This window comes from Nelumbo nucifera, chromosome 1 (genome assembly GCF_055504915.1).
Source record: "Nelumbo nucifera cultivar China Antique chromosome 1, China Antique-T2T, whole genome shotgun sequence".
Taxonomy (NCBI): Eukaryota; Viridiplantae; Streptophyta; class Magnoliopsida; order Proteales; family Nelumbonaceae; genus Nelumbo; species Nelumbo nucifera.
The window spans coordinates 132358361-132384904 of NC_142649.1; the positions used below are offsets into that span (position 1 = coordinate 132358361).

General features: G+C 40.2%; 1 non-coding gene across 1 annotated transcript; it reads right to left on the reverse strand.

Moving 5' to 3' along the window:
• On the reverse strand, positions 1-25516 carry LOC104608198 (uncharacterized). The gene is made up of 3 exons (XR_016080167.1): positions 25282-25516; positions 25047-25204; positions 1-1061 (listed from the first exon to the last, which is right to left on the reverse strand). It is a non-coding gene; the product is annotated as an uncharacterized LOC104608198 (transcript).
• Between the last annotated feature and the right edge of the window lie 1028 nt (positions 25517-26544).

A 26544-nucleotide genomic window follows, 5' to 3' on the forward strand; every position in this document is an offset into this window, starting at 1 on the left:
TTTTCAGATAAAGAAGGAAATATTAGAAACAGAAGAAAAAAAAGAGGTCTAGATGATACTTTTAGCTACATTTGATAAGGTTATTGTCCACTGACCACGGTTTTGGAAATCTTGGATCATTTTTCATCTATCATGAACTGGCCCACAAATTGAAAGTCATTGTTCATGATTTCACGGTAGAAGTAAAGGTGATGATGCAAGGTCTTCATGGTGCTTCTGTGAATCAAATAATTCCACTGTAGTTTTGACTGAACATCTCACTGTCTCAGTAAACAAGTTAAAAACATAAAAGACCAGTGGAAATGTGGAGTATCGCATTCTGTGCTTTATTGCTTGCCAACCCAGAGAGAATTGCTTGAGAAAAGGAACAAAAAGAGATGCTTTATTTACAAGTTGCCAAGATGACCCACAAAGAAAGGCATACAAAACCCAATAGACTTTCTTTGATCATAAACCAACCAGCAAACACCCGTATCCATAAACTGGCTTGATTACGCATCTTCTTTACCAAAAGCGATTGGAAAGGAATCAATTGGATGAGTGAAAAAGTAAATGGGATGTAAAAAAAAAAAAAGAAAAACCAAGAAATGATAGAATAACTCTGGCCACATTATATACATATTGTTTTCACAACATCTAGCACAACCAAAAAACAGCACAATGAAGTTCTTACTTCATCTCCCATGCTGCTCGTGCTTCTGCTTCCTGAAGTCCAATAAGAATAAGGGGAAATTGGAAAATAAGGAAGCCAAGAAAGATTGAGAAATGGAGCCTCTTCTGCAAGCTTTCTTTCTACCAGTCTATTAAACATGTTCTGTTTGCTTCTTTTTCTTCTTGTTGACATGAATCACTAATCCAATGTGTGCTCTTCATTCAAGTTGACATTAAAATGGCCTTTTGAGGTTTTTTCTGATACTTTGATGTTGGCTCTACTTTCAAATGCTACATATGTGCAACTGCTTTAATTACCTTTTTTGCTTTGTTCATCACAATCTTTTGGCATCATGCCCATTTCTTGCAATTGTTGTTCTACAGATACCAAGCCCGTCTGTGCAAGAAAACTGCAGACATCCAACAACAGTCCATGAGGAAGCCTCGATAATAAAAATCTCAAAATACAGCCATATGCTTTTATTGTTTTAAACTAGAATGGTTTGGAGAGTGTGCATCCATTGACTTTTTTGTTTGGATGCATCATCTCTCAATTATAATAAGTATATAAACATCTTGAGCTTACATTAAGCACACAAATCTCTGAAACTTTATGCATCAAAGGACACTGGCAAGCAACAATGGATCAGTTTTTGTAGCTTACCTACTTCATTGATTAAATTAAGTGATCGTTTATAAGCCTTTGCCATCATCAACATTATCAACAACAACATCAAACATTGGAAAAAACAGGGCCATCCCAGAATTAACACATTCCATAAAGGTGCGTGAAATTTATGATATCAGTTGCTAAAATTAAAAAAAAAAAAGAATACTTTTTATTGGCAACAGAATTGTTTGCAATTGGCAAATCAACATCTGAAATGATTTCCACTATTCCAAGTGGTAGAGAAACATTTGTTAACTGTAGATTCTAGAAGCATGAAGTTCATGGTTCAAGAGCACACATGTTAATAATTTCCACATTCTGGTTCATGTCAATGAAATCTAACCATATCTGACCACAGAAGTTTGAAGGATCGACTTTTTAGTGCAGTTCTAATCGTCACCATTATCACCATCATCATCATCATCCATGTCTTATCCCAACTATATGGGGTTGGCTACATGAACCCTATTTCGCCACTCTGTTCTATTATTTCTTACTACTTCTACCCATGTCCTTTTTGGTCTACCCCTAGCTCTTCTAGCCCCATGTCCTTTTTAGTGCTGTTCTAATGAACTTTGGAAAACAACACTCTCCGCCAACATAAACTGAATAATTCCCCATAGCAACCCATAAAAAGTAGGCATAGTATTAAACCTTACTTTCTGGACTGGAAATTATCCAATTATCAGACATCGTCCTTTAAGTGTAAGAAATAGGCATAATGGATTCAAGAATTATCATATTAAGCCTTACTTGCTGGTAATTATCCAATTATCATACTCCATAAAGGAAGAGTCTGGGGTCTAGGGTGAGGATGAGAGTCAGAAGGCGAGGATGAGGGTTTTTTTTGATTGTAAGATTTGATGTCGGGGATTGTATTTTCCTTTTGGTGAGTGATGTCTTATCACCTCTCTTATTCTCTCTCTCTCTCTCTCTTCTTAATAAATTTTACTTTTTATTTACTACCGAAAAAGAGAATTTTCTTTTTTTTTTTATCAATAACCACATTTCATTAATTAATCACAAAAATATTACAAGGATGAAGATAAACTTTCTCATCTTCTAGCTGGAGCTTGAGCTCCCAAGAACAGAAACGGAAAAAATTACACTTGTGCCCAAAACATTAACTCCCTCTCAACTCCTTGCTTAGCTAACCCATCAACAAAGGAGTTAGCTGACATTTTCACCCAGCAGATCTTAATTTCCATCTCTTGAACAAGCCATCTAAATTTCCTCCTCTCATTATTGTACATCCATAAACTGCTATGTTCTTTGTTCAGCCACCCTACCACCACCTCTATGTCCCCTTCAATGATGAGTTTTCAAATATTCATCTCCTTAGCTCTTTGGACTTCTCCCAGAACTGCGAAAATCTCAGCCTTGAGAGAATCACCCACTCCAATTAGGCTTGAAAACAAGGCTAAAACCAGTCCATTCTCATCCCTAAACACACCTCCAATCCCCGATTGTCCTGGATTCCCCCGAGTACTCCCATCAAAGTTAAGTTTTAAAAAACAGGCCAGTGGGGGTCCAATACACACTCATTATTGTTTTGGGCTGGGTGCAGTTAGCAATCTCACTCCACTTCCTCAATAAATCATCCACTATGAAGTCTATAAACAGCTCTGAAGATTTCAGCCATTGTACTGCCCTTATATGGATCAAATCTCTCAATTCTTCACTATCCCTCTCTTCTTTAGAGAAGATCTTGGAATTTCTTTCCTCCCACAAAGCCCAACATGCAGCAGCCCTAAAACATCTCCACATGGTTCTTTCCCTTTTCAATCGGCACCTGAAGAAGGAAGGGGAAAAAAGGCTTTGCAAATTAATTGGAGGATTCCAACTACCCCCAAAGAGAGATAATGCCCACACCCAAATAGACTTAGCAAACTGGCAATTTACCAATAGATGAAAACCAGTATCGCCATCCGCTTTACATAGAACACACTAGTTAGGGGATAAACAAGTCTTGGGCCTGTTCTTTTGGAGCAAGTCACCAGTATTGATTCTTTCCAGAAAAGCTTCCCAGCAAAAACCACCAACTCTAGGGGGGATTGGTCTGCACCAAACCTCAGTGACCGAGAAGGGAGGGGGAATTGGGCTAGGGGGCTGACTTAGAACTTTGAAAAAAGAGGCACAAAAAAAGGAGACAGAGGGGGTGGGGGTCCATATTATAGAATCCAGCTTAGTAGGGTCCAAGAAAACATTATCAAGGAGACCAAGGAGGTTCGAGATACCATTCAAGTCTGTATCTCTCACAGCCCTTCTCAAGCCCAGATTCCACCCAAACCCAGAAGATTAGGCAAAAGAGGTAATGAAAGAAGAAACTGGCTCATTCTTAAAATCAAAAAGGGCATACAAGGAAGGAAACAAATCCATAAGAGGGGCATTCCCCACTCAGATTTGTTCCCAGAATTTTATGGAATTGCCTGTGTTCAAATCATACCAGATGAGAGGAGAGAAAGTTGGAAGCAGATCGTGAAAGGCTTTCCAAGGTGACGCACTTGTGGTCTTAGCTCGAATTCCGGCATCCCATCCATTTTGCTCCATGCCATGTATGCTTACCACTATTTTAGCCCATAGTCTCTCCTTTTCTATTGGTAGTCTCCACAGCCATTTTCCCAAAAGAGCCATGTTCCTTTTCCTGATGTTCCCAATCCCCAAGCCACCCAGATTTTTGCTTCTACACACCACCTCCTAGCTCACCCTATGATCCCTCTTCTCCTCCCCCGGTTCCCAAAAGAGCCTTTTCTCATAAAAAAACTGTAAGAGTATTTTTCTCCTTTTTAAAACAGGGCCTAATTTCGAGGAAATTAGTGTAAAAGAAAGCAATTGTTCTATATGATAGACCATGTATGATGTCTCAATTTAGCAACCCCCAATGGCAAGTCAGTATTGCAAGAATAAGATAAAACATCACTAACACAGGGAATAATTATTCCAAAAGCATGATGCTTGTGGTACTGCAGTACATCAGCACATACAGTTTGGCACAATAACACAAATAAACCAAATACACATGCATGAGCATGACAAGCACAAGCCAACAAATAAAAGTAAACAACCCACTGCCAGCATTTTCAATAGAATGGATGAAAAAGGATATAGTCTAAATCTAAGATATCAATGCAATCTCATAAATAAGTTGATATAGATCATAACTATGCAATAAAAAATGCTATTGAACATTTAGTTTACAGTTGCTGTTTTGCAAAGATAAAATAGTTAGATTGGATAGGCTATAGCCTTCGTTTTCCAAAGAAAGAGTGCAACCTTGATTATTTGATGTGCCTTTTGTTTGTAGCAATTCTATACCAGCAAACCATTGATCGGAACTTGAAGATGAACTTAAAAGAACTCCTCTACTGCCTTCTTTTATTTTATGCCTTTTTCTATTTCATATGCCATCAGCCAAACATGTTCCATCACAAATATTTAAAGCAACATCATGACTATAACAAAATACAAACAAGTTCTATATTGTTTCAAGTAATTAGAGAAACAAAAAAAAAAAAAATAAACAGCTTCAAAATAATTTTGTGGTTGACTAGTCGACCCAGTTAACTCTTAGTCATCAATCATCATAAGAAACCGCATCATGAATATATGATGAAGTTAGAACCCTTTGGTCTGGCTTTCAACTTACTAGCTGGTCAACCAGTCAATGACTAGTTGATATTTTGATAACACTCTGTATGAGTATGCACACAGATTAAAAAAAGAGACACAGATTCAAAGACAAAAATATGATGAAGTTAGAACCCTTTGGGAACTAAAGATACATTATAGCTATACAAGAAATGCTGGAAAAGCAAGATCCGTTCTTGTTTAATCTTAACATAGGCCCAATGCTTCAGTTGAAGGTGACATGTCCCTCTAAGAGATGTGGACCTTAAGTTAGTGAAGTTGAATTGCCTGATTTTTTATCTGTGCTTGTTGCAATCACCAGATTTTCCCAACTTTCCTCAAAAGTATATTAGACATGAAACATTTCTCATAACTTCATTCCTTTCAATGTAAAAGGGATAGAAAATATTTCTATTTGAAATATTTCATCTATTATCAATACCTTCTACATTAAAAAACACAAAATTTTTCACAATTTTATCTTGGTAATCAGCCCCTTTACAGTGAAAAGAATGCAGCCTGTGTTTAAAAGAATTAACCATATGTGTTCCCCTTCAGACAGCTCAGAAAAACCAATCCACTATTAAAATTAATTTATTTACTAAAAATATACTTATTATTCATCTTGATCTTTCTTTCTCTGTTGTTTAACCAAAAGTAGTGCCTGTATTGTGACTGCCAAATAAATTCAAAGAGAATAAGATTGCTTATATTAAAGAGATGGCATTCACCCATATATTAGATATATATTCCATATGTGGTTCAAACAATAACAAAAAAAATCAAATATGTAGTTCAAACAAGAACAAAAAATCAAATACAAACTTGGGAGCCTAGACCTTTAGTGCTGAATTCATTAAGGATAAGGGTTATCCTTGCTTAAATTTGAAAACACACATACACATATCAATGTTTAACAAACTGGATTGGACCCGATAATTGGGCCACTGAAATGCCACTGGTTCAGTTTGACTAGTGAATTGAGTCCATACAAAAATTGAAAAGAACCTATGAACCACCAGTCTGACCCTCGAATTTGCATGAATATCGAACCTGATGGCAGTTTGACATGGAGCAATTTTCTTTTCATTTATTTAATTTATTTTAGATGACAATTAACTGGTTTTGGTGTAGTATCAAGAGTTGATCATTCAGTTGGATTGAACCAATCTTTGTCCAGTTCACTGATTGGTCAAGCTTCTAAAACATTGAAGTCCCTGTATGTGTCTGATAAAAAAATTATTGTAGTAAATTGATTTCTGAGTATGCCATACATCATCTCTTGCTCAAAGACTTTAACGTGCCTCATTATCCTACTGCATTGGGATGTAAAGTACAATAGCTACTTTCTAAAGAATAGGCATATAGTTGAAGGAAACCAGTGCTAGGAAACATCTCTCACTCTCTCAGTAAATTTAAGTGTGCTAAATTATATTAATGTATGAAAATATATGTAAGGTACTATTATAAAGGCCCTAAACTCTGCAAAAGCCCAAGTATATGGTACACTATTGCCTCAGTTAGGCCCTAGACTCTCTCTCTCTCTCTCTCACACACACACACACACAAAGAAAATGAAAGCGTGTTAAATTATATTAATGTATGAAATATATGCAAGGTGCTATTATAAAGGCCCTAGACTCTGCAAAAACATAAGTATGGAGATATCCTATTAGCTATTACCTCAGGTAGGTCCACCATCTATGATACTCAGATAACTGTACATGGGTATTGTCTTGAGCACTTCAGTTTCTATTGTAAATTTAATATCTTAAACCTCATCCAGCTGTGTCCTTGCTGTATTTAGGTTACATACCCCCTGCAGGGCCTCCTAGAAACCAATAAGACAAGGAGCTCAATCCATGTGTCAAAGATCTAGCTACTCTAATCTGTTGACATAATGTCTGAATGCCTCCAGATCTATCAATCTCTTATCTACCCAGTCTTTGGATCTCTTCATTAGGTATCCTCTGATATCTCATGGAGAGAGCTAGTCTAAGAGACTAAGACCTTGTGTATATTTTAAAGATGGGGTAGGTAGGGACTAGGGAGTGTTCTTTTTCGCTTTTATTATTGGTTTTGTTGATTGCAGTGATAATTTAGTTAGTGTTCTGGTTTTATTAGGCATCTTGGAAGATCTTAGGTGGAACTTGGCTTGGAGTTCCTTTAAGGGTTGGGGTTGGGTCATGGGTGGTGGTGATGTGTTCTGTTACCCTGTCATGGTAATTCCTTCTCACCTGTTCGTATAGTCCATTTTTCTAATGAATTTTCTCCTTACTATATTTTTTTAAAGGAATCCATCTCTTGCAGAATTGATTGAACGAGCCACTCCTTAAGAGGTTAGGGATGACCACAATCACTGTTCTTGAAAACAACCTGGATTCTAGGGGGTCCTAGTCTCCTAGAATTCCCAGGGAACAACCAACAAAATTTAACTCGACGAAGCTCTGACTTAGAGTTCCAAATTTCCACTGTCTTTGCCCTATGATTGTGAGGATAAGACCTCCTCTATCAGTCAAAGACTCAAAATATAAGGAAGATCATCTTTCAAGATTATCCCCAGCACAAAGCTAAGGCAACCACTTAACTTGGTTCTTGCATTTTCATTTCAATTTTTTTATCAATAACCATGAATTTAATTAAGATTAAAGAAGTATACATACAAGCAGAGGGAGGTAAGCTATCTTAACTCCCATGCAAACAACAAAACAAAATTACATGATTAGAAATGAGCCCAAAACAAAGAATCCCTAATCACCCCTTGCTTTGCTAACCCATTCGCAAATGAATTAGCAGATCTCTTCACCCAACTGAATTTTATCTCAATATCTTTTGCCAGCCATTTAATTTTTTTTTCCTTTCATTGCTGTAATTCCACATAGCAGTCCTGTCTTCCTTTAGCCATCTTATCACCACCTCCGAGTCCCTTTCAATTATCAGTCTCCTAATGTTCTAGCTTCCTGGCTCTTTGAACTCCCTCCAATGCCGCCATGATCTCAGCCCTTAGAGAGTCACCCTCTCCAATAGGGCTAGAGTAGATGGATGAAACAATCCCCTCCTCATTCCTGAATACTTCCCCAATACCTGACAAACCTGGGTTCCCAAGGCTGCTGCCATCAAAATTCAGTTTTAGGAAGCCCAAGGGGGGAGGTGTCAAAGAGGGACTTTGTCCTTTTTAACTTGGGCAGAACTTGCTATCTCTTTCCAACTTCTCAACAGGTCATCCACAGTGAAATCTGTGAATAAATCCAGAGATTTCAGCCAATGTGCCACCCTAATGTGAATCAACTCTATTAGGTTCTCAATGTTTCTTTCCTGTTCTGAAAAAATTCTTGAGTTTCTTTCTTCCCATAAGGTCCAGCACACCACAGCCCTCAAACACCTCCACATGATCCTACCTCTTTTCATTGGCCATCTGGAAAAGGAAGGGGAAAACAAACTTTGTACATTAACTGGGGGGTTCCAGGTACACTCAAAAAGTGAGAAAACCCACTCCCATACAGTTTTAGCAGTGGCAAGATACCAAAAGGTGGTAACTAGATTCCCCATCTGCCTTGCAGAGAATACACCTATGCGGGGATAAACAAGTCTTGGGTCTCTTTCTTTGAAGTAGATCACTTGTATTGATTCTTTCGAAGAAAGTTTCCCAACAAAAACTCCCAACCCGAGGAGGAATGGGCTTGCACCAGACCTCTTTAACAGGAAAAGACAAACCAGGAAGAGTAGGTTGCCGAGTTAAGGTTTTGAACAGAGATGCACAAGAGAAAGAACCCGAGGGTGAGAGGGTCCAAAATCTGCTGTCCTTCTTTGAAGGATCCAAGAAAATGTTTTCAAGAACGGACAAAAGGTTCAAAATGTTACCCAAATCTGTATCCCTGACAGCCCTTCTCAATCCCAAATCCTGAGGCAGAATCAGAAGGAACTAGGAAGGAAGAAATGGTCTCATTTTGCAGGTCAGAGAGAGCATACAAAGAAGGGAACTGGTACATGAAGGGAATGTCCCCCACCCAAGTTTGTTCCCAAAATTTAATGAGGTTTCCTGAGTTCAAATCATACCTAACCCAAGGGGAGAAAACTGGTAGGTCATGGATGGCTTTCCACGGAGAAGCACTAGTAGTCCTTGCTAGAATTCCAGGATCCCATCCATTGTCCTCCCGACCATGAATGCTGGCCACTATCTTAGCCCACAACTTATCCTTTTCTAAAGGGAACCTCCATAACCACTTCCCCAAAGCCATATTTCTTTTTCTTATATTTCCAATCCCAATACCTCCTTGTTTCTTGCTTCTAGTAACCACCTCCCACCCCACTGGGATCTTGAATACTGACAGAAAATAGACAAGCAGATTAGCTAGTGTAGACCTAATCAATGTGATCCTTCCTCCCAAAGAGAGATAATTCTTCTTCCAAGAAGCATGTCTTTCTCAAATCTTTCCACCACTAGAATCCAGAAGTTTCCTTTCTTGGGGTTATCTCCTAGGGGAAGGCGTAAGTACTGTACAGGTCACTCCGAGATTGTACACCCTAGAGTATCTGCATACTCCCTAATCTCCCTTCCCTCCACATTCACTCCCATTATGCAACTTTTCTCCAAGTTTATCTCAAGATTTGACATTTGTTCAAACAATTGTATCACCAATTTCAAGTTCCTAATCCAACTCATGCTCCCACCTTCACAAAAAAGTATTGTGTCATCTACAAATTGCAAGTGTGTAAGTGGTATCTTCTCCCTTCCTACCCTCCAGCCCCTTATTAAATTTCCGAGCTAGCTCTATGATTCAATCTTCCTAAAACATCTGCAATCAGTATGAACAAAAAGGGGGAGAGTGGGTCTCCTTGTTTTATTCCTCTCAAAGCTAGGAAGAAATCCACCACTGTTCCATTTACCAACATTGAGTAGTGACAACTCCTAATGCATCCCAAAACCCATTTACACCATATGTTCCCAATTCCAAAGTTAACCAACACTTCCATCAAGAAAGACCAATCAACCAAGTCATACACCCTTTCTAGGTCCAATTTGCATACCACTCCTTTCCTTTTGTTCTTTTTGTAGTTCTCCATACACTCATTTGCAACTAGGATTTGATTAGAAATTTGTCTTCCCTTCACAAAGGATCCTTGATTTGGGGCCACAATAGTAGGGAGAACTTGTTTAATCCTGAGAGACAACACTTTCACAATTATCTTGTACAAACTATTAACCAGGTTGATTGGTTTGAAGTCTTTTGAGTGTAATGCATCTCTCTTCTTTGGGACCAAAGCAATGAATTATGAAGGTTGAGTTCAACCCCGAATTAACTACTCCCCTCCTGTGAAATTCATCAAACACTTGCTTTAGGTCATCTTCCAAGATTTCCCAACAATCTTGATAGAAAGCCATTGTGAACCCATCTAGACCTGGAGCTTTTGTCTTATCCATAGAGAACATTGCTTCCTTTATTTCTTTCACCTCAAACTCCCTTTCTAACCACTCTTTATTCTCTGCCCCTATGTTTGTCCACTCCAAGCCCTTTAACCACACCCTCTCATTTAAAGGCCTTCTAAGGATCTGAAATGGTCTACAACACTGAGTGGTAAAAGTTCTAGGATTGCAGATAAATTCATTTTTCATTTTCTTTTCTTAAGTTAATGATTTGACTCCTTACCATGGATTGTGGATATGAAGCTTACTCATATTGCCCATAAAAGAACAAAGTGAAAACCTAAACCACTTTGACCAATCAAAATCCCATGTTAATTTAAACGAAAATACCGATTGATTGGTTATGAGTTTGTTAGGTACCATGCCTTTCTGGTACCATAGCGGGACTCTTTTTATAGAATAAATATTTCTTATGTTATGGTAAGAATCAATTGGCACATTAGTTTCATTTATAATGACCAAAAGGTGGAAAATGATAATCAATAGGAATTGGAAACCATTATCCCAATCTTCTTGGCATCCGACTTAAATTGGAAAATGGACATGAATGATTAAGAAAAGAATATGCATTGCAAGATTTCAATCAACAAGACAAATTCTCTATTCATAAAATCATCATCAACATCTAAGCCTTGTCCCAACTACGGGTGTTCACGATTTGGTTTGGTGCGGTTTAGAGTAGATCTCAGACCAAACCAAACCGTTTTATTACGGTTTGGTGCGGTTTCTAATATGGTTTGGGCCATTCTGTTGGGCTTAATCCAATTAGAAAGCCCAAACAACATATATACTTGCATAAATAATAAATGTTATCTTTTAGTCACCATAAAATCATTGAGTCATTGCTATTGAATTTGGTTAGAATGAGAGTGTTTTGAGAAATTATTTTATTATATATATTATATTATATATATACATATATATAAATATATATGTTAATATATGTATATATTTCGGTTTACGGTTTGGTATGGTTTCTAAAATTCAGGAAATCGAACCAAAATGTTTTAAGTCTAGACCAAACCGAACTGCAAATTCCGGTTTGGTTTGGCAGTTTGAACCATATAATGAACACCTCTAGTCCCCACTATTTGGGGTCAGCTACATGAATCCTGTTTCACCATTCTATTGATCTGTTCTGTTCAGCATCACCCATCATTAAATTATGGGCGCTTAAATCATTTCTTATTACTTCCACCCAAGCCTGTTGGTCTCTCCATTTAGAAAAATGCTCATTTTACATGCAACCAAAACACCATATAATAGCACTCTGTGGAAATCATCCATTTTCCTTCATTTTAATGTGCAACCAATTGGAGGCAGATTAGAAGAAAATTCACAATAAGTCAAGCTCACTTGAGACAAGACTTCATCCATAAGACAAGTGTTGCATCTGAAAAACTGTTGAATGTGATGTTAAGTACACAGAAGAGCAAATATCACCAAATTATAACAGAATGCAGTCATGAAAATATAAAATAATCACAAACAGATATCATCAACTTCTAATACCACATAGAAGAATCTACAAACCTTCCTAAGAAAATACTAGTCTACATCTCAATGTATTACACTCACGAAATTCCTTCCCTGAGAGTCTCATAAATCATCTATCTGAATAAATATTTGAGTGATGACAAACAAGTTAAAGTTCATACCCTATTGAGGCCTTAAGAGATGTAATATTATGTAAATTAAAATATAGATCTTACTTATTGCACTAAAAAACACATGAATGAAAATTCTCAGGCAACACCTCCATAGTTATACAATACATACAGGGTAACATTGATGGATCCCAGGTGGATAACCCACCATCAGGTCACCGGGCCCATACAAGTCAGGAAAGCCAGGCCCACACAGGTCGTGAAGCCCATGCAGCAGCAGCAGAAGCACATGCAAGGCGTTACAAACCTCTCCTGCGATTTGTTTATGACCGCAGGCCACGTCATAACCTTCCTCATGCAGAGCTCGTAGCCATGATGAAATGATAAGTGCGAAAGCCTATAAAAGGCCTTCGGGTAGAACAGAATTGGCAGAAAAAGCATAACTACCTTATTTCCTTCTCTCTTCCTCTTCTTTCTCTCTCTCTTAATTCTGTTTCTGGAGGAAGGAGCTCCCTTGAAGAAGCTCCGTTGACTTAGTGTTCACCAATTGGTATCAGAGCCCCTGATCCACCATACCCACCACTTGCAATCAATCACAAGAAGAAAGGATCGATCGGATGGAGGGAGAACTGAGGGGTATTAAAGATGCCCTCTCTGCTGTAGTGTCTCAGATCGAACGGATGTCAACTCAGCCAAGCAAGGAGGCAGACCAGGAGGGATCGAGCAGCGGCGGCCTTCAACCGAACGGCACCTTCGACCTTCGCATCCCCAAACTGGCGTTCTCCACGTACTCAGGTGACGATCCTTCCCCCTGGATATACCGCGCAGAGCGGCATTTTGATTTCCATGAGATTCCAGCCGGCCAGAGAGTACAGATTGCCTCCATCCATCTTGATGGAGAGGCTAGTCTCTGGTACCAATGGTACCGCCGTTTACACCCACAACTGTCCTGGCTAGACTTTGTTGAGGCCCTGCAAATATGATTTGGTCCTTCCAACTTCGAAAATTTTGACGAAGCTTTATCTAGAGTGAAACAGACTGGCTCCGTTCGAGAATATCAAGTTGAATTCGAGTGGTTAGCCATGAGAGTGCATGGATGGCAAGAACATGCACTCACCGGCTGTTTTATTGGTGGCTTGAGGGAAGACATTAAGTTGGAAGCGAAAGCCCTGCAACCCCCTACTGTTTTGGCCGCTGTGAGCCTAGCCCGACTGCATGAAGACAAGTTGAACCGGGTAAGGAGGAACCCATAGCCAGGAATTCTTGGACCAGCTCCCAAGCCCTTGACATCCAAAACTGAGTTAACCCCGATTCGACCACACCCCCTGCCGATCCCCACTGTGAGAAAACTCACCTGGGCTGAGATGCAGGCCCATCAAGAAAAAGGATTGTGCTATAACTGTGAGGAGAAATTTTCTCCGGGCCCCAAGTGCAAAGCCCAGCAGATGTTCCTTCTTCAAATTGTTGACAACTCGGATGAGAGTGAAGATGTGAACACCGGACCCATGGTCTCTGACCAGGCGGAAGACTCCATCGAAGAAAACCCAGAGATTTCACTCCACGCCCTGATTGGGCTCCATTCCATTGAGACCATGAGAGTGTATGGTGTACTTAAGGGTAGGGGAGTGTGCATCTTAATTGACAGTGGGAGTTCCCTTAACTTCATCACTCTGGACCTAGCTCGACAAATGGGCCTAGAGGTTCAGGCAGTGACTCCCTTTTGCTGTTAAGGCAGCTAATGGACAACAAATTCCTTGTGAGGGGTTGTGCAGGGCTGTGGGCCTTAGAATTCAAGGCCATGTGTTCAGTGTGGACTTATACCCTTTGGATTTTAGTGGGGCTATCTTAGTCCTGGGGATCCAATGGGTTAAACTACTTGGGCCGACAGTATGTGATTGGACCCTCTTGACTATGCATTTCTGGATGAATGGGAAGAAATGCCATTTGAAGGGAATTGGGCCAACCGAACCAGCAGCAGATTCGGCCCAACATGTTATCAATTACAGCTTTCACTCCAGTGCAGCGACCCTGGTTTATTTGGGATCATTGGGAGTGGAACCCACTATCTATTGTGACAACGGAACCCATACTATTACGGAGGACCCCACTTTACAACAGCTCTTAGCAGCATATCAAGATGTCTTTGGAGAACCAAACAGCCTACCTCCTGTACATACTCATGATCACCACATCCCTTGTCAGTCTGGAGCCCAACCCACCAATATCAGGCCTTACAGATACCCGCATGTTCAGCGGGCAGAAATTGACAAAATAGTAGCAGACTTGTTGTCCCAGTAGTTGATACAACCGAGCCACAGTCCCTATTCTTCTCCAGTCCTGCTCACGTCAAGAAGGATGGAACATGGCGTTTTTGTGTTGATTATCGGGCCCTTAACAGCATCACTGTGAAGGATAGATTCCCAATTCCATTAATAGATGAGTTATTTGATGAATTGAAGCATGCCGTTATTTTTCCAAACTAGACTTACGATTCGACTACCATCAGATCTGGGTCCACCCAGAAGATATCCACAAAACGGCTTTCAGGACCCATGATGGCCACTATGAATTTTTGGTCATGCCTTTTGGGTTGACTAATGCGCCCTCCACTTTTCAAAGCCTCAGGAATGATATCTTCCGGCCCCACCTCAAGTGCTTTATCTTGGTTTTCTTCGACGATATCTTGGTCTGTAGTAGTGATTGGGCTTCTCATTTAGAATATTTGGAGCTAACCCTTGGGATTCTCCAGTGAAATCAGTTATTTGCCAAGCCCTCCAAGTGCACATTTGGCCGGACACAGATTCAATATTTGGGACACATAATTTTGCGGGGACTGCAATGACCGATCTCGAGAAAATTGTACCAATGACTCAGTGGGCTCGGCCCAAGACCATTAAGAGTTTGCGGGGTTTCTTGGGCCTCACCAGTTACTACAAAAGGTTCATAAAAGGCTATGCATCCCTAGCCACCCCTCTTACAACTCTGTTGAAGAAAGAAGCCTTTACTTGGTCAGAACAAGCAGAAGTAGCATTTGAATCCCTAAAAAAGGTGATTATGACATCGCCTACCTTGGCATTACCTGACTTTACCAAGCCGTTTGTGGTGGAGTGTGATGCATCGGGCAGAGGGATCGGTGCAGTTCTGATGCAAGAAGGACATCCTATTGCTTATTTCAGTAAGTTCCTATCAGCCCAGGCCCAATTTAAAGTCTACTTACGACAAGGAGCTGATGGCCTTGGTGCTCTCCGTGCACAAATGGAGAGCTTACTTGTTGGGGCGAAAATTCACAGTGAGGAATGATCAGAGGAGTCTCAAACATCTGATGGAACAAAGGCTTCTTAACCTTGAACAACAGAAGTGGGCCAGCAAGTTAATGGGCTTTGATTTCACCATTGAATACAAACCTGGCCCCTCCAACAGAGTTGCTAATGCTTTATCTAGAAGAGAAGAAATGAACTCTTTGACAGTTTACAGACCTCTCCATCCCTTGCTTGATCGCATCAAGGAAGAAGCTCAACAAAATGATGAATTAAAACTAACTCAGGAGCAGTTGGTATCAGGGGCAAACCCAGTAGCGGGGTACTCCCTGGTGGGCTTAGACTTATTCTACAAAGGGCGACTGGTGATAGTGCCCAAATCTGTTTTCCACACAGACCTCTTGAAGTTATTCCATGAGTCAGTAGAGGGAGGTCATTTGGGGATGATCAAAACTTATAGGTGCATAGCAGCCCACTTCTATTGGTGGGGAATGAAGAAGGCAATACAGGATTTTGTTGCAGGTTGCTCTATGTGCCAAACTCAGAAATAGCAGGCCCAAACCCCAGCCGGGCTGCTACAGCCCCTACCCATTCCAGATCAGGTGTGGGACGAGTTAACTATGGATTTTATTGCGGGACTGCCCAAGTCTGGAGGGAAGTCTTTATACTGGTTGTTGTGGATAGATTGAGCAAGTACGCGCACTTTATTGCGCTCTCCCACCCCTACACAACATCTCAAGTAGCTCAGGCCTACATTCGTGAAGTGGCAAAACTCCACGGTACACCAACAACTATCATCACGGATTGGGACCCCACTTTTGTAAGCCGATTCTGGGAAGAATACTTCCGGGCACAGGGTACTCACACTTATCATTCCACCAGCTACCACCCACAGACTAACGGGCAATCGGAAGTAGTTAACCACTGCCTAGAGACTTATCTCAAATGTTTCACAGGAGAAAAGCCTACTCAGTGGCTGAAATGGCTCACATGGGCTGAATTTTTGTATAATACCACTTGTCATGTTACTACAGGGACCACCCCATTCAATATTTTGAATGGAAGAGACCCACCCTCAGTGTTACCCTATGATAAAGGCACTTCAGCAGTTGCAGAGGTTGAACAGCAGCTTGAAGCCAGAGATGAAGCACTTCAATCACTCAAGAATCACTTACTCAAGGCTCAGAATTACATGAAGATGCAGTATGATGAGAAACATCGCGAGGTGGAATACCAAGTGGGGGACCTAGTCTACTTGAAACTACAACCTTATAGACAGTCATCATTGGAAAAAAGAGTGTGGCAGAAGTTTTCACCTTGCTTCTTTGATCCCGTTCGCATTTCAGGGAGAGTGGGAGCAGTGGCTTACAAATTAGACTTGCCAAGTACTGCCCGACTCCACCCAGTATTTCAAGTCTCACTCCTCAAACCATGTCGAGCAGATGCAGCTTTGGTGAAGCCGCTATTGCCTGAGTTTACTGTAGAAGAACTACTAAAGGGTAGTTTTGTAATTCTACTATACTTTATTTTTCTTTCTTTTACTGTAATAGGCGTGTACTTTAGTGTACAGTTCTTTTATTCTCTTTGTAAGGACAATCTTGTCCATTTACATAAGATTAATATAAATATCTCTTTTCTGGGTTGGTTCGATCAAATTGATCAACCCTAACAGATCTGAACCTCTGTCTCTTTCCTTGCTCTTTCACTTTCTCATGAACTGACACGGTATCACAGCATACTGCTCTATGATCCTTTTCTCCTTCTTTCTGATTAGTTTGACAACTTTAATCATTGCCAATTGACTCTGGATTGTTTCGATCTCTCCAGAGACCTGTTTTCTACGCTTTGCGCATCCAAGGAGAGAGATATCATTAGATTTCTCTCGTACGACATCAGTTTGCAATAAGAATTGAAAGGAAGTGTCGCCTAGGCCCTCTCATCATATTCTGAAACTTTCATCGAGATCTGAGAAGTTTTGAGAGAGATCTGTACATCCCTTCTAGGCAGCTGCACCCAGACTTTCCTTTTCTGGATTGTGTTTCAACTTTTCTCCATTTGCTGGAACTTGGACAATTTCTGATGACTGTAAGAGGTTTCTATTATCAGTTTCTTTGACTCTCACAGCTTGATTACTACTTTATTGCTTGATTCGATCAGTCTTTACATGTTTCCTTTTCATTATGGCTCTGGAAAAGAATGAATTTATTTCTGTTACGTTCGATGGGAGCAACTATGCTCTCTGGAAATTCCATTGTCAGTATTTTGTTGAAGGGAAAGGTATGTGGGGTTACATCGACGGTTCCACTTCCATGCCTGATGCCAGTGATGTCAAAAGGCTGAAACAGTGGAGAACCAAGAATGCTCAGGTTACCTCATGGATACTTGGGTCTATCTCAATGGATGTCAGTATTCCGATGAGAGGTCTCAAATCTGCCCATGACATGCTCGAATACCTAGAAAAGGTATATCGGCAATTGAATATATCTAGGCAATATCAGATTGAAATTCATATCTTCTCCTATGTTCAAGGAGAGAAGCGGATTCAGGAATACTATGCAGGATTTGTAAATCTCTGGACTGAATACGAACTAGCTCACTTTGGGGATGTGTCTACAGATTGTTGTGTGAAGACTATGAAGAAGCATCTCACTAAGAGAAAGACTATGCACTTTTTGATGCACCTCAGGCCTGATTATGAAACTCTAGATCCAGCATTCTCAGTAGAGAACCGGTGCCTGAACTTGATGCAATCCTTGGAGAGTTGTTACGGGAGGAAACTCGTCTTCTTACCTTATCTGCACTAGATCAGAAGAAGGAACATGGGATTGATACTGTGCCTTTAGCCACCAAACAGAAGGATGAATGCAAAGAATTTGGTCACGTGGCATCCCACTGCAAGAAGAAAAACTTTTGTACCTACTGCAAACAGCAAAGACACATTATAGTGGAATGCCCGACTAGGCCTCCCAAGAAAGGACAACATAAGGCTTATCAGGCCTCAACCAAATCTGTCTCTATTGATACTACCACCTCATCATCAGCTCACAAACCAGATGCTCAGGGAAATCTGACTGAAGAAAAGACTCGTGAGCTCATGTCTTCAGCTATTTCTTCTGCTTTTTCTGCTTTTGGACTGGCTGGTAAGTCTGCTTTTTTGTGTTCATCTCCTTGTCACATGTGGATTATTGATTAGGGGCCTCAAATCACATGATTGGGGCCTCCTTCGGTCAGTCTTCTAAACCTATAACCTTTTTTTTATAAATAACAAAGACTTTTATTAAAAGATAATAATAGTAAACCTAGAACCTTTTTTGATAAATAACATCAATTCCATTAAAATAATGAATAGATACAAGAAGATGCCCTTAGAGGCACGAGGAGCAGCCTCTCCAAACAGCAAATACACAAACTACAACAGAGAAAACATGAATGTTGAAATTAAAACAATAGTTACAATTGTGCCCAGAACAATGTTTCCCTATTTATCCCTTGTTTTGCCAAGACATCAGCAAAAGCATTAGCTGATCTCCCAACCCATTATACTGTTATAGACATATTTCTTGTCAACCATTTGAATTTCTTTAACGCATTTTTGTAGCCCCAAGTGACATCCTCCGGATTATTTAACCAGTCCACCACTGTCTTAGAGTCTCCTTCAACCAGAAGCTGCTCCACGCCCACTTCTTTTGCAAGAAGTATTCCTTGTATTGCAGCTAGCAGTTCTGCCCGGATAGAGTTCCCAACTCCTAAAGGGCTATAGTAGATTAAGACAACCTCTCCAGCCTCATTCCTCAGTACACCTCCCATCCCAAAGGGACCCGGGTTACCCTGGCTACTCCCATCAAAATTCAGCTTCAAAGAACCAAGAGGAGGGAGGACCCAGCTAGTCACTGTCCTTCCCTTGTAGGAGGAACAGCTTGCTACCAACTTCCAATCCTTCCAACAATCAACAAAAGTAAAATGGTTAAATAATTATAGAGTCTTTAACCAATGTAAAGACCTAGACAAAATGCTAATGGTGATGGTAATAATTCTAGAGTCTACCAACTTCTAAACCTAGAACCTTTGGCAACCATATTATTACTGCTAATGGTGATTCACTACCTGTATATGGTTGTAATGATTTATTTTTATCCACTACTAAGACCAAACCCTTACATCTTCCCAAAACTTTCTTTGTGCCTAAATTGACTACTAGTTTAATATCTGTTGGGCAACTTGTTGATGATGGTAATAATGTCTTATTCACTCGTGATGGTTGTTTTATTCAGGACCCGCACACTGGGGAGCTAAAGGGGAAGGGGCATAGGCTTGGGAGGCTGTTTGCTCTGGAATTCGAAACTAAGAGATCTTCACCGGACTCTTGTTTGCTATCCATTACACCTAGTTCTTCTATTTCTTCTTGTAATAATGTGTGGCATTTATGGCATAGACGTTTGTGTCACACTCATACTAAAAATTTGAATTATTTATTTTCCTCTAGTTGCTTGCATTTGAATACTTCTTCAGTCAAAAATGTTGATAAATCTTGCTTAACTTGCTGCTATAGTAAAAGTCATGTTTTACCTTTTCCATCTTCTACTGAACATGCATCTACACCTTTTTATCTCATTCATAGTGATGTGTGGTCGTCTCCAGCTATTTCACGCTTGGGTTATAAGTACTTTGTGTTATTCATTGATGATTGTACTCGTTACACATGGGTTTACTTTCTTCGAAAGAAATCAAAAGTCTTCTCCATGTTTAAGAACTTTCATGCCATGGTAATGACCCAATTTAAAAGCACCATAAATATTTTGATGTCAGATTTAGCGGGAGAGTACTATGATGGTGAGGATGGTGAGTTTCAAACCTATTTTAAACAACATGGCATTCAGTCCCAGAGATCTTGTCCTGGTACTCCTCAAAAGAATGGAGTATTGGAGCGCACGAACCGTCACATTGCTAGTATGGTGGGATCCTTGATACAAGACTCTCATGCTCCCCTTACCTTCTGGGTGGAGGCGACCCGCACAGCCGCACTATTGTTCATCTCATCAATAGTCTTCCTACACCTATTCTTGAAAATTCTTCTCCCCATCAGTTCTTATTTCACCGTTGCCCAAACCTATCCATACTTCGTGTCTTCGGATGTGTTTGCTTTGTCTATCTCCCTCCCCATGAATGAACTAAGCTACCAGCTCAATTAGCTATGTGTGGTTTCATGGGATATAGTACAAAACACCAGGGGTTTCTCTGTTATGATCCCAAAGTCTGTCGGTTGCACATTTCTTGTAATGTCATCTTTTTGGAGAATCTTTCATTCTTTGAATATATTTGTAAATTACCTACACCATCCATTTCTGTTCTTCATGACTTTGGATCTACAGGTGATTTTCCCTCTCTTCAGCCTCTTTAGATGTATTTCAGAAAGCATCCAGTTCGCCCATTGCCTATGCCTCCTCCACCTCAAGCAACAGTGACTAGTCATTCCTCTCCACCCACCACTACTGTAAGTGTAGATTCCCCTCCTGAGAATTTACCTTCATCTATTCCTTTGCGTCGGTCATCTTGTATTTCTCATCCACCTGATCGTTATGGCTTCTTTTCAAGTTATAGCTCATTCTCAGCTGTTTTGTCATCCACAGATATTCTCAAGTCTTACAGCCAGGCCGTAGCAGTTGAGCATTAGAAAGAAGCTATAGATCCAAAGGTTCAAGCGAATAATGATACATGGGATCTTGTCTCTCCTCCCCTAGATGCCTCCATAATTGGTAGTCAATGGGTTTACACCGTAAAACTCAAATCTGATAGTACTCTGGACAGATATAAGGTCCGTCTGGTTGCTCAAGGCTACAAGCAAGAGTATGGAATTGACTATGATGAAGCTTTTACACCTGTGGCCAAAATGATAACAGTTCGTTTGCTACAAGCCATTACTGCTTTCAAACAATGGACAATTCACCAAATGGATGTCCAGAATGCCTTCCTCCATGGAGAGTTACAGGTGATAGTTTATATGAAACCACCTCCCGGCTACTGTGACAATCCTTAATTGGTGTGTAAACTGAAGAAATCTCTATATGGCCTTAAACAAGCTCTACGAGCTTGGTTTGATCGCTTCCATACAGTAGTGTTGGAGGCTGGTTTTCAGCAGAGTGCTTCTGACTACTCTCTCTTCACTCTCAAGCGGGCTCAGGGATTGACTCTTCTTTTGGTCTATGTTGATGACATCCTTATTACCGGAGATGATGTGGATGGTATTAACAAACTCAAACTTCTGCTTAGTAACTTCTTCAAAATGAAAGATCTTGGGCTAATAACATACTTTCTTGGACTCGAAATTCAAAGATGTCATCGGGATTACTTTGTCAACCAACAGAAATATGCTTCTGATTTGGTGTCTCTTGCTCACTTGACTGACTCTAAACATGTTGATACACCTCTGGAGCTTAATTGTAAGTTGAGTAAAGATGAGGGTGATCGTCTTCCTGATGCTACCCTGTATCGACAACTTATAGAGTTGTAGGTAGTCTTATCTACCTAACCATGACTAGACCTGACATTTCCTATGCGGTTCAGATAGTGAGTCAGTTTCTTTCTTCTCCACGAGCCTTACTATTCTACAGTTCTCCGAATCATTCGTTATGTACAGGGTACACTATCACATGGCTTATTTTTCTCATCCTCTTCATCCACACAACTTCGAGCTTATGCAAATGTTGACTGGGTAGGTTGTCCTAACACTCGTCGCTCTACTACTGGTTGGTGTATATTCCTTGGTGATTCTTTGATTTCTTGGAAATGCAAGAAACAACAAACGGTTTCCAAGTCATCTACTAAAGCCGAGTACAAAGCCATGTCTTCAGTATGCAGTGAAATAAATTGGCTTAAGGCACTTCTTCATGATATGAATATTGATCACTCATCTACTATTCCTTTGTTTGCTGACAACATGAGTGCAATCAAGATTGCAATCAATCCTATATTTCATGAGCGCACTAAACATATTGAGGTGGATTGTCACTTCATTCGTGACCTTCTCCATGCGGGTCATATCTCTCTCTCACATGTTTCATCGGGTCTATAGCTTACGAATCTCTTCACCAAAGCTCGATATAATTTCATTGTTGACAAGCTGATGCTTATACCCCAGCATCAGTTTGAGGGGGAGTGTAGAAGAACTACTGAAGGGTAGTTTTGTAATTCTATTATACTTCATTTTCTTTCTTGTACTATAAATCTGTAATAGGCGTATACTTTAGCGTACAGTTCTTTTATTCTCTTTGTAAGGACAACCTTGTCCATTTACATAAGATTAATATAAATATCTCTTTTCTTGGTTGGTTTGATCAGATTGATCAACCCTAACAGATCTGAACCTCTGCCTCTTTCCTTGCTCTTTCACTTTCTCACGAACTGACATTTATTAGTAAGGGGCAGATGATTGTTGAGCCCAATGTCATCACTGACATCCGCTGGATAAAGATGGGTCGCAAAGTGGTGAAGCAGGCCCTTGTTTAGTGGACAAACCTGCCCCCAGAAGATGCCACTTGGGAAGACCTCAATCAGTTGCAAGAACAATTTCCCCATCTTGACCTTGAGGCCAAGGTCATTCTTAAGGGTGGGGGAGATGATGGATCCCAGGTGGATAACCCACCATTAGGTACCGGGCCCATACAAGTCAGGAAAGCCAGGCCCACACAGGTCGTGAAGCCCATGCAGCAGTAGTAGAAGCACACGTAATGCATTACAAACATCCCCTGCGATTTGTTTATAACCGTAGGCCACATCATAACCTTCCACATGCAGAGCTCGTAGACATGATAAACTGATAAGTGCGAAAGCCTATAAAAGGCCTTCGGGTAGAACAGAATTGGCAGAAAAAGCATAACTACCTTATTTCCTTCTCTCTTCCTCTTCTTTCTCTCTCTCTCTCTCTTAATTCTGTTTCTGGAGGAAGGAGCTCCCTCGAAGAAGCTTCATTGACTTAGTGTTCACTAAACATCCTACCATCAAATGTATCAAGCCATATAGGTGATTATTGATTTCAATGTCAGAGAGTTGGAGTAACTCATCACTAGCATTTCAATGGATGACACGGTAGAGGGAACATAAATTGTTGGCAGACCCTCAGTTTTTTTTTTTTTGATAAATGAGTAAAATTTTATTAATCCAGCAAATAAGAGTTACTGGCAATCTAGGGAAAGGCATTATCTATCAAAAAAAATCTAGGCAAAGGCACGAGATGTGACTTTTCCTTTAAGATTGGTCATAGAATCATAAGTTCAAATAAAATTACAAAGTAGCCCAAAATAAAGAAGCCCGAGAAACCCCCTGTTTTACAAGTGAGTCAGCCATTGAGTTTGCTGATCTGCCTACCACTGAACTCTAATTGTATTGTAGATAGGATGAATTGTATTGTACAGCAACCCCCCTCCCCTGGTCAAGCTCAATTTTTGATAGCTGCTTTTTTTTAGCTTCAACACCTTCAAGAATTGAGGAGCTACGGAGGCAGTTCAGGTGACAAGATTTCTAGTCTCCTCAGGTCCTACTGGCTTGGGAAACTGCACCAGCGTAGGGGCCATGGCACTTTTGCATGGGCTCAGGTTGAGGTTTACATTGGGGCATGATATAACTGTGGTGGAGGAGAAATGAAGAATGTCATTGGATGCATGAAAGAGGGAGCTAACAGCTTGTCATCCTTGCTACACCACAGCAGAAATAATAGAGCTTTGGCACCAAGGGTGAAAATAAGTGTCAAAGTCAAACAGCTCTTCAGTGTAGGGGTGTCAATGGACTGGTTTTGGATTGGACCTCGTCCAAACCAAAATCAATTTGGACGGATTGGACGGACCAACAAGACATATTGAATTGGACCAGTCTAGACTTAATGGTCCAAAGTATTTATTGGATTGGATTGGATCTGGTCCATCCGTAATGAATTTATATTGGATTGGGTTGGATTGAGCCAATATCTGATCCATTGATAGAATATAAGAATATAGGTGTCAATGGACCAGGTTTGGATTGAAATTAATCTAAATTAAAAACAAAATTGTACAGATTGGACGGTCCAGACATTGAATTGGACCAGTCCAAAATACATTGGATTGGATTGGACCTGGTTTGTAATGGACTCACATTAGACTGGATCGGATTGGACCAAATCCAATCCAATTGACACCCCTACTTTCAGTGGATAGCCTGGCTTTTTTTTTCTTGATGGAGCTCGGACTTGAAGTAGGGGTAAGAAGGATTTAGTTTCTTCAGAACCTCCACCCTCGAAAGTGATATACAGATGTTATTTGTATATTTGCATATGTATATGTATTTATAGTAAATAAAAGAAAATTTTAATTATGTATCCAATAGCATCTTCAAGTTTTTCCTTTTACCCTTTTGGTATGTGTATCTCTTCTAGATCCCTAGACAATTGTAACTGCCCTTTCTCTCTTCTACTTTATTGCAATATGGCTTTCCTGGCTATTGATAACAAAAAGGTCAACTGTTGAGGTGAGGTCTGAACAATGTGGAAACAGGATACAAACATTTGATGAGTCAAAGTAAGGAATGCAAGACTGTGCAGGTAAAGGACCTAGAAATGTTGAAATAAGTGAAACCAGTTAGTAGTTGAATAAGCTGCAAATCGTTTCTTATATATAGCATTAAACTCTGGCCCTTAACTACAAGAATATCTGGATTGAATTTTCTGTTCCAGGATCAAGGAAATGTACATCCAAAGTGTAGATTATTATCTTGAGATAAGCAAAATTTGCATTTTTCATGAAAGAAAGCATAAAAGGTGTGTAGAGGGAGAGAACAATTACACATTAAGGAGAAAAAAGAGGAGCCCAGTTATAAGAACGAGGAAAAGAACATGAATCATCATGGTGGAATCGCTAGAAGAAAACGCTAGGCCCAGCATGGCAGCAAGACAAACACCAAGCATCAAAAATGTAATTTTGAGCACAAACCATGTTTGTCCCTGATAACCAAACAAAAGAGGATTTAAAACTGTTTGATCTCTGCAACAAGATTGAATCAAAGCAAAAGAAAACGCACATTAACGCCTGAAGCCAAAGCCCCCAGCAAAACTGCTTTTGCAGATGATATATCTTCTCTAATGGATTTATCCATTCCGAACCACCCGCTCGAACCTTGTGCGATTTGAGAAACTGTATTATAGAAAGAGAAGGAAGCTGGGAGAAAGAAGGGATTCAGATTCGTCACTGGGAGTGGGGATCTCGATTCAGCCCCTGGCAGGGGCACGTCCACACTCCACAGCATCATTACGAAGTTGTATTGGTCCCACCAAACTAGACGACTAAAATTGATCCTGACCGTTAAGGATGAGAGAATTTAATTCATGTACAAGCCACAAACGGTCCGTAGGGCTGTTCACGGATCGGGTTAAGCAAAATCGAAATCGACTCAGTGTTAAGCAAAATCGACCTGGTCGATTTGAGTTGGGTTGGGTCGGTTTCGGTTTTGCTCCTGTACAAAAAGAACATAGAAGCCTAGAAGTAAATATCTATTCTGAAAACTGAAAACTGAAAACTAAAGTTTTTAAGAAGACTGAAATTTGTATATTTCAAGAAACTTTCTTAAGTTCTAATCTAAGTAAAAAAGGACACCTAATTCTAATTGTAATTGCCTAATTGGTTGCCTATTTGGTGTAAAAGACTATAGAAACTAGGATAGAGACAACTTAGTTAAATAGGAACTAGAAGACTAGGTTAGGTTGTAATTAGGAATTAGGATAGAGGCAACTTAGTTAAGTAGGAACTAAGTCGGTTCGGTTTATGAATTTGTACAACCCAAAACCGACCGGTGCTTATGAAAACCCGGCCAACTCGGGTTGGTCGGTTTGGTCGGGTTGGGCCTTCTTATGAACAACCCTACGGTCTGCGTTCCAATACTCAAGAGTCAAAGATTCGCTTGTTAGACAGTTGTATGCCCTTAGCTCCAACCAGAATGATGTACATTATGAATTTATTGTAAATGAATAAAGTACATATTTGATTCATGTTCATGTAGTGTGTTTCTGTGTAATACCCTTAAACTGGACACTTATGAGACTCGTGTTAGTTTATAATGTTCACAGTCGTTGGATAAGTCTGGGGAGATTTATCCTGCCAAGGCTGACACTAGTGTGTTGCCAAATGTTGGGGTGGCCTGTCTCAGCCGCCAGGGTGAGACCAAAGGCACATGTAGTGTAGGATTAATTGAATCTTTGAACCGGACCAGATTTCCAGTATTGCCTTGGACCTTGGAGATTGATGGGCAAAACTGGAAAGTTACACCTGACCCCTAGACTCGATTATG